The sequence below is a fragment of the Bos grunniens genome, chromosome 2, assembly GCF_055505025.1.
Source record: "Bos grunniens cultivar Pamir isolate PY7600 chromosome 2, Bosgru_T2T1.0, whole genome shotgun sequence".
NCBI lineage: Eukaryota > Metazoa > Chordata > Mammalia > Artiodactyla > Bovidae > Bos > Bos grunniens.
The window spans coordinates 6,182,005-6,192,802 of record NC_141166.1 but is presented as its reverse complement, the minus strand read 5'-3'; the positions used below and the strand labels follow the sequence as shown (position 1 = coordinate 6,192,802).

Below are 10,798 nucleotides of genomic sequence, written 5' to 3'. Positions count from 1 at the left end.
AGCCCAAGGCTTTAATATAGGGCAGAAGATGGGTGGGGGGGCCCTACTGTGCCCCATTCCCGGAACAGGTGGTGGAACACCAGGTCTCCCATGGTCCAAGGCCACATCCCCACCCACCGCAGATGGGGCGGTGACAGCCAACAACAGGGTCCAGATTGTGCTCTCCAAAGTGTGGCTGCACAGGTGGCCCGGAATGGCAAGCTGATAACAGGGGAGGGGGGAGGAAAGTTCACGTCAGAATAAGACAGCCTCCTCCAGGAGCAAACATAGGCTCTGGGACAGCTCACACCTGGGTTCAAATCCTGGCTCTGCCACTCCCAAGCTCTGCATCCTTGGGCACATGGCTTACCCTCTCTGAGCTCCATCTCTTCAGCTTTCTCATCTCTAATGTGGGATTAATATTACTCTCCACCTCAATTAAAAATATTTTTTTTGAGCACTCTCTCCATATCAGGATGTTCTTGGGGATGCAGCCATGAACAAGAACGGTCCCAGCTTTTTTGGGGCTGCTTTAGTCTACTAGGGGATTTGGAGGATATTAGTTGTTAAGTTGTGTCTGACTCTGCGACATGTAGCCCACCAGGCTCCTCTGTCCATGGAATTCTCCAGGCAAGTCTGCTTACTAGGGAAGACAATGACAAATCAGCAAAAATATAGAAAGGCTGTTTCTGTTTGTGCTGGAAGATGCTATGAAAAGAATAAGATGTAGGGGACTGAGGTGGGGATGGGAGTGACTCATTTAGATGGGGGGCCAGAGAGAGTGACATTTGGGCTGAAGAGATAGTGTTTAATTTGAGTCCTAAAGGGCAAGTAAGCCAGCCATGGGAAGCCCTGAAGGAAAAGCTCCCCAAGGGTGGAAGGACAAGTGCAGAGGTCTGGAGGCTTGTCCAAGGATAGGAGGTCAGTAAGGCTGAAGCGTCAAAGCCTAAAGCTGATTTCACACCTGATCCAGCAATCCCACTTCTCTGACCTCTCAAAAAAATCATGCACATGCGCTCCAGGAGGCATGCCCCAAGAATTTTCCTGGTATCCCTGTCCTCTCTTCTCAGTAACGAAAGCCTAGGAACAACAGAAATGTCCATGAAGGCAAGTGGATGAATATGTGTAGTCTATGTATACAATGGAATATTAAGCAGCAGTCAAAAGGAATGAATCACCATGACATGCCACACTGTAGATAATCCCTAGGAGTAAAAAGCAAGAAGGAAAAGAAGGCCCCAGAAAATGAAATATTGTTTAATACTCTTTTTGGAGAATTAAAAACTACTGAAATTAAAAAACATACCTTTTAAAAAATATAGATAAGTGAATAAAATTGCATAAAAAGGCAAGCAAAGGCACAATGAACCTAGGGTTCGGGATTATGTGCATTTCAAGTCTGGGGTGAAGGCAAAGAAGATAGGTCAGATGTTTTGAGAGCTTCTAGCTTTGTTTTGGTAGTTTTTGCTTTAGTTTTATATTTTTATTGAAGATTAATTTACATACAATAAAATTCACCAGTTTTAATTGTAAAATTTAGTTTTTTACAAGCACACATACAGGCAGGTAACCACCGCCACCATCATGACCTGGAACATTTTCATTACCCAACTAGAGAGCCCACGCACCCAACGAAAGATCTTGCATGACGCATCAAAGATGGTGTGTCTGCCCCTAAGAATGGAGAAGACACTGGCGACCCACTCTAGTACTCTTGCCTGGAAAATCCCATGGATGGAGGAGCCTGGTAGGCTGCAGTCCCTGGGGTCGAGAAGAGTCGGATGCGACTGAGCGACTTCACTTTCACTTTTCACTTTCATGCATTGGAGACGGAAATGGCAACCCACTCCAGTGTTCTTGCCTGGAGAATCCCAGGGATGGGGGAGTCTGGTGGGCTGCCATCTATGGGGTCGCACAGGGTCAGACACGACTGAAGTGACTTAGCAGCAGCAGCAGCAGCCACTAAGAAAGAAAGTGAAGTCACTCTGTTGTGTCTGACTGTTTATGACCCCTTGGAGTGTAGCCCAGCAGACTCCTCTGTCCATGGAATTTTCCAGGCAAGGATACTGAAGTGAGTTGCCATTTCCTTCTCCAGGGGATCTTCCTGACCCAGTGATCGAACCCAGGTCTCCTGCAGTGCAAGCAGCCTCTTAACCGTCTAAGCCACCATGGAAGCCCTAGGCAAAAAAATAAATACACACACACACAAAGAAATTTTCCTCCCACCTAGTCACTTTCTAGCCCCCGCCCCTACCCTCCCACCTCCACACCTGGCCCTCCTGGCAACCTGTGGTCTGCTTTCTGTCTCTCTAGTCCGGCCTTTTCTAGAACCTTTACATATAAATGGAAGCATATAATATATATCTTATGTGTCTGGGCATCTTTCAGTTAGCATAATGCTTCTGTGAATCACATGTGTCGTTATGTTAGATGTGGTTTTGCAAGCAGCAACTGTCTTATTTAAAACAACTATGTGTCTAATAAGTAAAAGTGGCCCATGAGTGGACTCACGCTATTTGATTAAACTAATTCTGTTACCTGAAATCCAGATGTAGAGAGAGAGAAAGAGAGAAAGAGAGAAAAAGAGGTGGGTGAAGGCCAGAGCCCATGAGGTCTCTTTGCAGGTCAGGCTAATAAGGAGTTGGGTCTTTAATTCCAAGCATAAGGAGAAAGCCATGGGCGCAGGAGTGGTGATTAAGTAGGAGAAGGACCTGGGATCTCACACTTTCAAAAAATCTCTTTCCTGGGTACTGTATGAAGGGTTGTGGGGTGAGAGTGAAGGGAACCAGCTGGAGCTATTTCAGTTGCTTGGGCGAAGATGGGGTATGGGAGGTGGGGGTTGGGTGCTAGAGACAGAGATGGAGAGATTTGGGTGGGATCAGGAGGTATTTTGGAGACAGAGCGATATGAGACCATTTCAGTGAAGTGTGAAGCACAGAAAATGAAAGCATTAGTTGCTCGGTCGTGTCTGACTCTTTGTGTCTGACCCCATGGACTGTAGCCCGCTAGGCTCCTCCGTCCATGGGATTCTCCAGGCAAGAATACTGGAGTGGATAGCCATTGCCTTCTCCAGGGGATCTTCCTGACCCAGGGATTGAGCCTGGGTCTCCTGCACTGCAGGCAGATTCTTTACCATCTGAGCCACCAGGGAAGCCTGTGAAGCACTGAGTCTGGCACTAAATCTGTGAACTCAGTTCATATTATTCTAATTGTAGAAAAGACTTGGCACATCCTTGTTGGCTGCTGGAAACAGCCTCCCAGCCCAGGGCCGACATTTTGCAGGGTCTCAATGCACGTTTGCAGAATAAGGCAAAGGAGCTCTGCAGACTTGACTGAGCAACACTCGCCTGTCCTCCACACCCAGCACTCTAAGGATGGCCAGATTCCTTCCTGCTGGTGTCATAGATCATAGAGCCATTCTTTGGGGGCTGCTACATTTCGGAAGCGTGGGAGGAGGGCAACGCTTGGCTGCTTTAAACGGATCCCTTGTGATGGAATGCCAGGCATCAGCAGGCAGGGTTTCTTTCAAGGGTGCAGCCCCTCCGAGCACCCCCTACAGTGATGTCTGCGACGCCAACAGACTGAGCCTGTGGCAAGTGTGTGGACAACAACAGAAGCAGCTGTGAAAATCCTTCAAAGCGTGATAAAAATAGCCGTGCCCTCCCTTACCCCTGTTCCCAATGGGCCTGGATGTGTTTGTTTGCTCAGCTTTGAAGCTCAGAGCCATTTCCCAGACCCTGAGCAGAGGAAGAAAGGGGGAGAAACTGAAGACGTGGCTGGGGAGGAAGAGAGGCAGGTCAGAGCTTCCCGGATCCCACTGTAGAGCGTCTGAAACAGACACAACCTCAAAGATGATCTAATCCGTCTCTTTTGACAGATGGGAAATGAAGACCCAGGGAACAGTGAGGACTGGCTCAGGTGCCCCCCCAGTTTATCACTGCCTGCTCCCTGCAGGGCCACATGATAAGCCACCCCAGCCTTTATCCGGGTGGCCTTGAGTGGGTCCCAGCCTCTCTGCTGGCTCTGCAGGTGGGTGTGTGGCCACCCTGGCCCTCTGCTCTGCCCCCAGGGAGATGGACCTCCAGGACCGCCCCACCACTAACCCTGTCAGGTCACCTTAGCCTCAAGGCCTAGCGGACACGCTGCCAGGGTGCTGCTGATTAATCCTCTGGGATTTTCCGGCCTGGGAGCAGCTGGAGCTTTTCCCCTGGGAAGAGGGAACTGGCAGGGAGGCTGCAGGGCCCAGGTCCACAGCAGGGCTCAGCCTAAAGCCGAGCAAGCAGCATCCTGAATGGGAGGCGCAGAGCTAACAGAGAATTCGGAGGTGCGTCTGGAGACGGTACGAGGGAGCTGGGGAGCCTTTTCTTAGTTGGGGTGGGGGGGGCATTTTCATTATTTCTAGTTTCCCACCAGGTGGGAAACTTCAGGAGGGCAAAACTTTCTGATTTATCTTTGAATTCCCAGTGCCAGGAGGAGCCTGGCACGCTTACTCAATGAAATGCACAATATGTTAAAAGAGGGAACGAAAGAATGAATGAAGCTGAAGATGCGTCAATGCCTGCCGACTCTTCCTCCCCTGACTCTCAGGAGGGGCACCGCTGGAGGCCGGCCCCTCTGCGCGTGGTCCCTTGAATGGTGGTTCTGAAGGGCAGTGTTTGGAGGATGCTCATCCATATCCTGTGGCAAACAAGCCATGAGAATGGAGCCCCTGCTGTGTTCTCTGCTAGGAGCTCAGCTCCCACCCAGAACCCCGTGGGCACGCAATAAAGAATCAGAGGGTCAGTGGGACTGGGAAATGGGAGATTAAACAAAGTTCACACGGGTCTCTCCTGTAGGACTTCTTGGAATCTGGAAGGTGCCAGTGTTCATGGAGAGTCAGACACAGGTGATCTTAAATCCCAGACTCTGATGCCTCGTTGCCCAGCGTCCCTCTCGGGTGGGACGGCTCAGCCTCTGAGATGAGGCAGGGGCCCCATCGGCCCTGCGACGGCACCAAGAAGCCGCTGAGGGGACCCAGGGCTGGGCTGTCGTGCAGGAGGCTCTTGTCCCGAGGAAGTCGTTGTCTCAGCTGGGACCCGGGGAGGTTGCTGGACAGCGGCACTGGGGTGGGGTGCGGGCCGGGGCCTGTCTTCCTGGTGGGCAGGAGCGGCACCCCTTGCCACCCGCAGTGCTCTGGGGGACGGTGCTGACTGAGGGGCGGGAGGCGGGCAGCCCCCTCCCTCCCCACTCTCATTCCACTGCCCTCCTGGCACGTACACATCCACAAATATTTGTCAAACACCTACTAGATTCCAGGCACTGACCCGTCACCAGGGACGCTCCTGCAAAGGAGACACAGCCTCCTGAGCCCACAGCCAGCAGGCGGAGTGCGGCAGCAAGAACCGGGTGTCAGCCGTTCTTCTGGACCGTCTCTGCTCCTCACCGGCTGTCTCCTGCCCTGCTGGCCAGCCTGCTGGAAGCATCCATGGGATCCCTGGTCCTCTGGGTTTGGTTCAGTCAGTGGAAGGTGCCAGCAAGAAACTGGAGGACAGGAAGATGGAGCGGTCGGGGTGTCTATTCCAGGGCCTGCGTCCCTCCATCAAAGGCCTTGGCGCCTGTCAGGGGTCTGCCTCCTTTCCCCACAGCTCCTTCCTCAGGGCTCCATAGCTGCCTTCTCCCTCTGCCCCTTCAGGCCTGGGGGTGGTCTTGAAATGCCCCCACCCTTCCTTGTTAGTTTCTCCAGCCCCACCTGCACTTTTATCAAATGTCCCTCAGTTACCTCCTGGGCTTGACACCTGTTCCCTTCCCGGACCCTGACCGGGATACACTTTTGTTTGAATATAACAGAGAACCCAAATAATGGTGCGTGAATAAGACAGAAACGTAGTTTCCTCTAACCTCAAAGTCTGGGCTTCCCAGGTGGCTCCGTGGTAAAGAACCTGCCTGCCAAAGCAGAAGACGTGGGTTTGATCCCTGGGTCAAGAGGACCTCGTGGAGGAGGAAATGGCAACACACTCCAATATTCTTACCTGGGAAACACCAGGGACAGAGGGGCCTGGCGGGCTACACCCCACGGTGTCGCAAAGAATCGGATACGACTTTGCAACTGAGCACGTGTACATGCAGCTTCAGAGTCGCAGGCTGGCGTTGCGGTGTTGCTCTGGGAAGTCATCTGTTCTTTCTATTTCTCAGTCCATCGCTAGGAATGTGCCTCATCCTCAAGGCATGGGTTCTGTTGTGTATTCCCCCGTCCGAATTCCCTGGTAACTCAGAAAGTAACCATATTTGGGCATAGGGTCATTGCAGATGTAATTAGTTAAGATGAGGTCATTTGGGTGGGCCCTAATCTAAGATGACTTGGATCTTTATAAAAAGCTGAAATTTGGACACAGAGAGACCCACACAGAAGAAAAACAGCCCCCTACAAGCCAGGTTTTTACAACCTGGAAAAACCCTCAGAAGGAACTTACCTTCCTGACCCCTTGATTTTAGACTTCTAGCCTCTAGACCCTTGGGAGAATACATTTCTGGTGTTTAAATGACCCAGTTTGTGGCCCCAGGAGACTAACACAGCCTGCAATGGCCTCTACACCACACCACACCACATTCCAGACGGAGAAACAGGAAGGGGCAAGCTGACGCATTATCTTTAAGCACCCAGCCTGGAATTTGTGTCCGTCTCCTCTGATCATGCTCAGAAACCAGCCTGTGGTCCCCCCCGGCTGCCTGGGAGACTGGGAAACGTCCTGGCACAGGGAAAATGCCTCTTACCGGGAAAGAAAGGGAGAAGAGACATGGGGGCACCGAGTACCACGAATGTTTTCAGACGGCGGCAGCAGGAAACCCTGCCTAAGATAAACAGGAGCTCTACCATCTCTCAGGACTTGACTTCAAGTCTGCGAGGGGGAGTGCGGGGGAGGTCCACCCAGGTTAGGGGTCCATCCTCTCCTGTTCCCAGGGCTCAGCCCTATACAGGCCGCTGGTTTCCTCCTCTGGCTGGAAAGTTGGATGGCTGCGGGTGTCAGTTCAGTCCGGGTCAAGCCAGAAAACAGGAATCTCAAGTATCTGAAGCGAAGGGAACTGGTTCTGCGGGTGAGGGGAATGCTGAGAAGACAACAGGGCTTGGAGTGTGGTCACGACTGCCTTCCAGGACGGGGGACAGAGGAGCGAGGGGAGCTGAGCTTGCTCAGCAGGAGCGGGCCCGGCCCAGGTCCGTCCAGTGGGAGCCGTGGAGCACGTGCCGTGGAGAAAGACCCTGGGTTCTCTCTTCTTCCCCACCTCCCACCGGTGCCTCCTACTGGCTGAACCCAGCTGTGTGCCTGGGAAGTCAAGCCTGCAGGGTGGTCCCCCAGTCCCTGGCCCAACCCTGATACGGGGAGAAATCAACCTGAGTCTGGAGCCTTTGTGGGAGGGAATGGGAAGGGAGAGGAGAGATGGGAGTGGAGACCTCTACGGGCAGGTGCCCTAGAGCCGTGGGGCCCTTTGAAGGGCCTGTAACAGGGGAACAACATGGGAGTCCCCTGCGTACAGTGGTCAGCACTTGGCACTCTCACTGTAGGGGCCCGCGTTTGATCCCCGGTCAGGGGAATTAAGATTCTGCGAGCCACGTGGAGTGCCCAAAAGAACTCCCAAGGGAACAACACGATCCAGCATGTTTTTAGACTCTGTCTCTGAGCAAGAATACCATCGGGGAGATAGCTGGGCCTCCATAGAGGTTGTCCGGGTAGCCAGGGTGAGGGCAGAGAGAAGCAGGTGGGCAGAGGACAAAGGTGAGTACTCAAGAGAGACAAAGCCTGGAACTGACGGGGCCACAGGGACAGGCACAGACATGCCAGGCCAGCCCAGCTCTGCGTCCCGGGTACACAGCCACGCCACGGGGCCTGGCACACAGCAGGCACTCTCTCCGCGCCCCTCGTGGGTATACACACAGGCAGCCACACACACACTCCGCCGTGCTGGACCCACTGCGGCTCGTCCTCAGCTGGCTGCCAACCTGCCCTCTACATGGAAGAGTGCATCTTACTGGAAGGCTTTCGGCTACCAGGAACAGAAGACGCCGTGAAAAGAGGCTGAAATGATGATGGTTTTCTCACCTAACCAGGTGGAGAAGGCGATGACAGCCCACTCCAGTACTCTTGCCTGGAGAATACCACGGAGAGAGGAGCCTGGTGGGCTGCAGTCCACGGGGTCGCTAAGAGTCAGACATGACTGAGAGACTTCACTTTCAGTTTTCACTTTCATGCATTGGAGAAGGAAATGGCAACCCACTCCAGTGTTCTTGCCTGGAGAATCCCAGGGACGGGGGAGCCTGGTGGGCTGCCGTCTATGGGGTCGCACAGAGTCAGACACGACTGAAGCGACTTAGTAGCAGCAGCAGCAGTACCTAACCAGGAGGCAGGGGTGGGGATGGAGAGGCAGGCCAGTTGCCATTCAGTAAACTCAGAAGCACTGTGATGCCCCTGGGGACCCAAGGTCTTGCCATCTTCGTGCTCTGCCAGCCTCTGCGAGGTGCTCTCTCCTCTGGGCTGCATCCTTCACTGTCGCAGGAGCAAGACAAGGGTTTGAATGCAGGCAGTTTATTCTGGAGGTGATCCCAAGAAGCCCGTGTAGGGGAGCAGAGATGCGAGACCGAGAAGGTAAGGAAGTTAGCATGGCATGTGTTAGCGGACAGCTGGGGTCCAAGCCACCGGGAACTCTGGGGGCCGAGGCCTCTGGGTTGTTCCACTTCCATGTGAGGAGGCTGTGAGCGTGTCTTTCCGACGCCCATTCCCTGAGGACCGTGGTGTGTGTGTGTACAGGGTAGGATCACTCACACGCATGTCTCCATCGTGCCTGCAGCATGGTGTGCAAGCATGTGCTTGGAATGGGCACCTTGGCTCCCCGATGCCCACACCCCTGAGTAGACACACAGCAGGGCACACACATACTTGATTCCATACACGCTGGGGAGCGCACGCTTCTCCTGGTTAAAACAAGCACTTGTCTTAGTCTGCTTGGGCTGCTGTGACATAATGCCATAGACACAGTGGCTTAAACAACAGACATTTGTATCTGACGGTTTTGGAGGCTGGGAAGTCCAAGAACGAGCTGCCGGCAGATCCCGTGTCCTGGTTTGCTGATGGCCATCTGCTCACAAAGATCGGACACAACTTAGTGATTGAACAATAGTCTCCTCTCATGGTGGAGGGCAGAGAGCAAGAAACCCAGCTCTCATGTCTCTTCGTACAAGGGCATCGATACCTTTCATGAGAGCCCTAGTCTCTCTTGACCTGTTACCTCTCAAAGACCCCGCCTTCTCTATCATCACACTGGGGGTTAGACTTCAGTGTAAGAATTTAGGGAGACAAACATTCAATCCGTAGCAACCTCTCTCACTGCTTCATCCTCTGGTCTTTGGCTTGAGCCTTTCAATGGCTGTGGAATTAAACATGTCGGAAAAGAACCCCACCCTGAGGAGCTCCTAAAGTGGAACTGGCAGAAGCTGCAGGGCAGGTGGAGGGAAGTCGGAGAGACCAATTAGCCCCACCTGGAGTCGTGAATGAACTCTCTAGCCCAGGAGGTAATCTCTCCAGTTACCAGCAGGGGGTGCCCGAGAGCCATGACTGTATCTCCAGGTTTGTTTTTTTTTTCCTAGTTGGTTGCCAGGTTTGTGTAAAAATGTGTTTGTCTCTGGTTGTTTGAGGGAGAGGATGGGTCTCAGAGTTTCCTCATGGAAGTTTGACTGAAAGACACGAATATGCTCATCAACAGTTCTAGGGCCAGCATCACACAAGTTCCAAGGCCCAGACACGGCATTGGTACCCAGTTCCTGTCAGATGAATGGATAGGTGGATGGATGGATGGATGGATGGATGATTAGGGGAATGAGAGCGAGATGACCCAAGAAGGAAAGATTAAAAAAAGAGAGAAAAAAGTAAATAGAGAAGAATAAAAGGTAAAAAGAGGAGAGTCGGAAAGAGAAAGTTGGACAGAAGATAGACTGGGAAAGAATGGGAAGAGCGAGAGAAAGGCTAGCAAGCTGTGTGGCAGGAGAGGCGAGGGGCGAAGGCAGAGCTTACTCTGCTAGTCCTGGCGCCTGGGCCTGAAGTGCCACCTTCCTGTGTGCTGTCCACTGCTGACACTGCCATGCTCCCATTTTTTCTAGGCCAGGAGGGACTGGCACCTTCCTTGGGAAGGGCTCCCTGAGCCCGTGGTTGGGATCGGTCCTTCTTGCCTTTTTGCTGCCGCATCTGGGACCCCTGGTCTGTTGGGCTACACAGGGGCAGTGGAGTCAGACAGACACAGGGTTGGTTTGAATTCAAACCAGTTCATTTAACCATTAACTAAGATACCTGACCTCTCTGCGCCTTGGTTCCCTCAGCTGGGGTTATACCAGTAGCTCCCTCACAGGTTTTTTTTTGATCATCTGGGTAGGTAGGGCATTTAGCATGGGGCTTGGCGCTTAGGGAGGAGCACTGAAGAGAAGGTGACAGTCACTGCCCTTGCATTCCAGAAAGTCCCAACCTCAAATGTTCTCTTTCATGGTTAAGTTGTTTGCCTTGATTTGGGGTTCAGGAGAGTGTGTCATTTAAATGACAGTCAAACACTACTGGAGTCCATGTAAGCTCCTCGAGAACATTCATCTTTGCATGAATCATTTTTTAAATAATTTTGCTTATTTATTTTTGGCTGCACTGGGTCTTCGTTGCTATGTGAGGGCTTTCTCTAGTTGCGGCGAGTGGGGGCTACTCTGCGTTGCGGCGTGGACGTCTCTGTGCAGGGGTTTCTCTTGCTGAGCACAGGCTCTGGGCGCGCTTGCTTCGGGAGCTGCAGCAGGCAGGCTCTGGAGCATGGACTCAGC

At 52.7% G+C, this 10,798-nt stretch overlaps 1 long non-coding RNA gene across 1 annotated transcript; it reads left to right on the top strand.

Moving 5' to 3' along the window:
* The first annotated feature begins 3,652 nt into the window (after positions 1-3,652).
* LOC147377336 (uncharacterized) lies at positions 3,653-5,818 on the top strand. Its single transcript, XR_015137259.1, has 3 exons — positions 3,653-4,318; positions 4,815-4,864; positions 5,268-5,818. It is a non-coding gene; the product is annotated as an uncharacterized LOC147377336 (long non-coding RNA).
* The last annotated feature ends 4,980 nt before the right edge of the window (positions 5,819-10,798 follow it).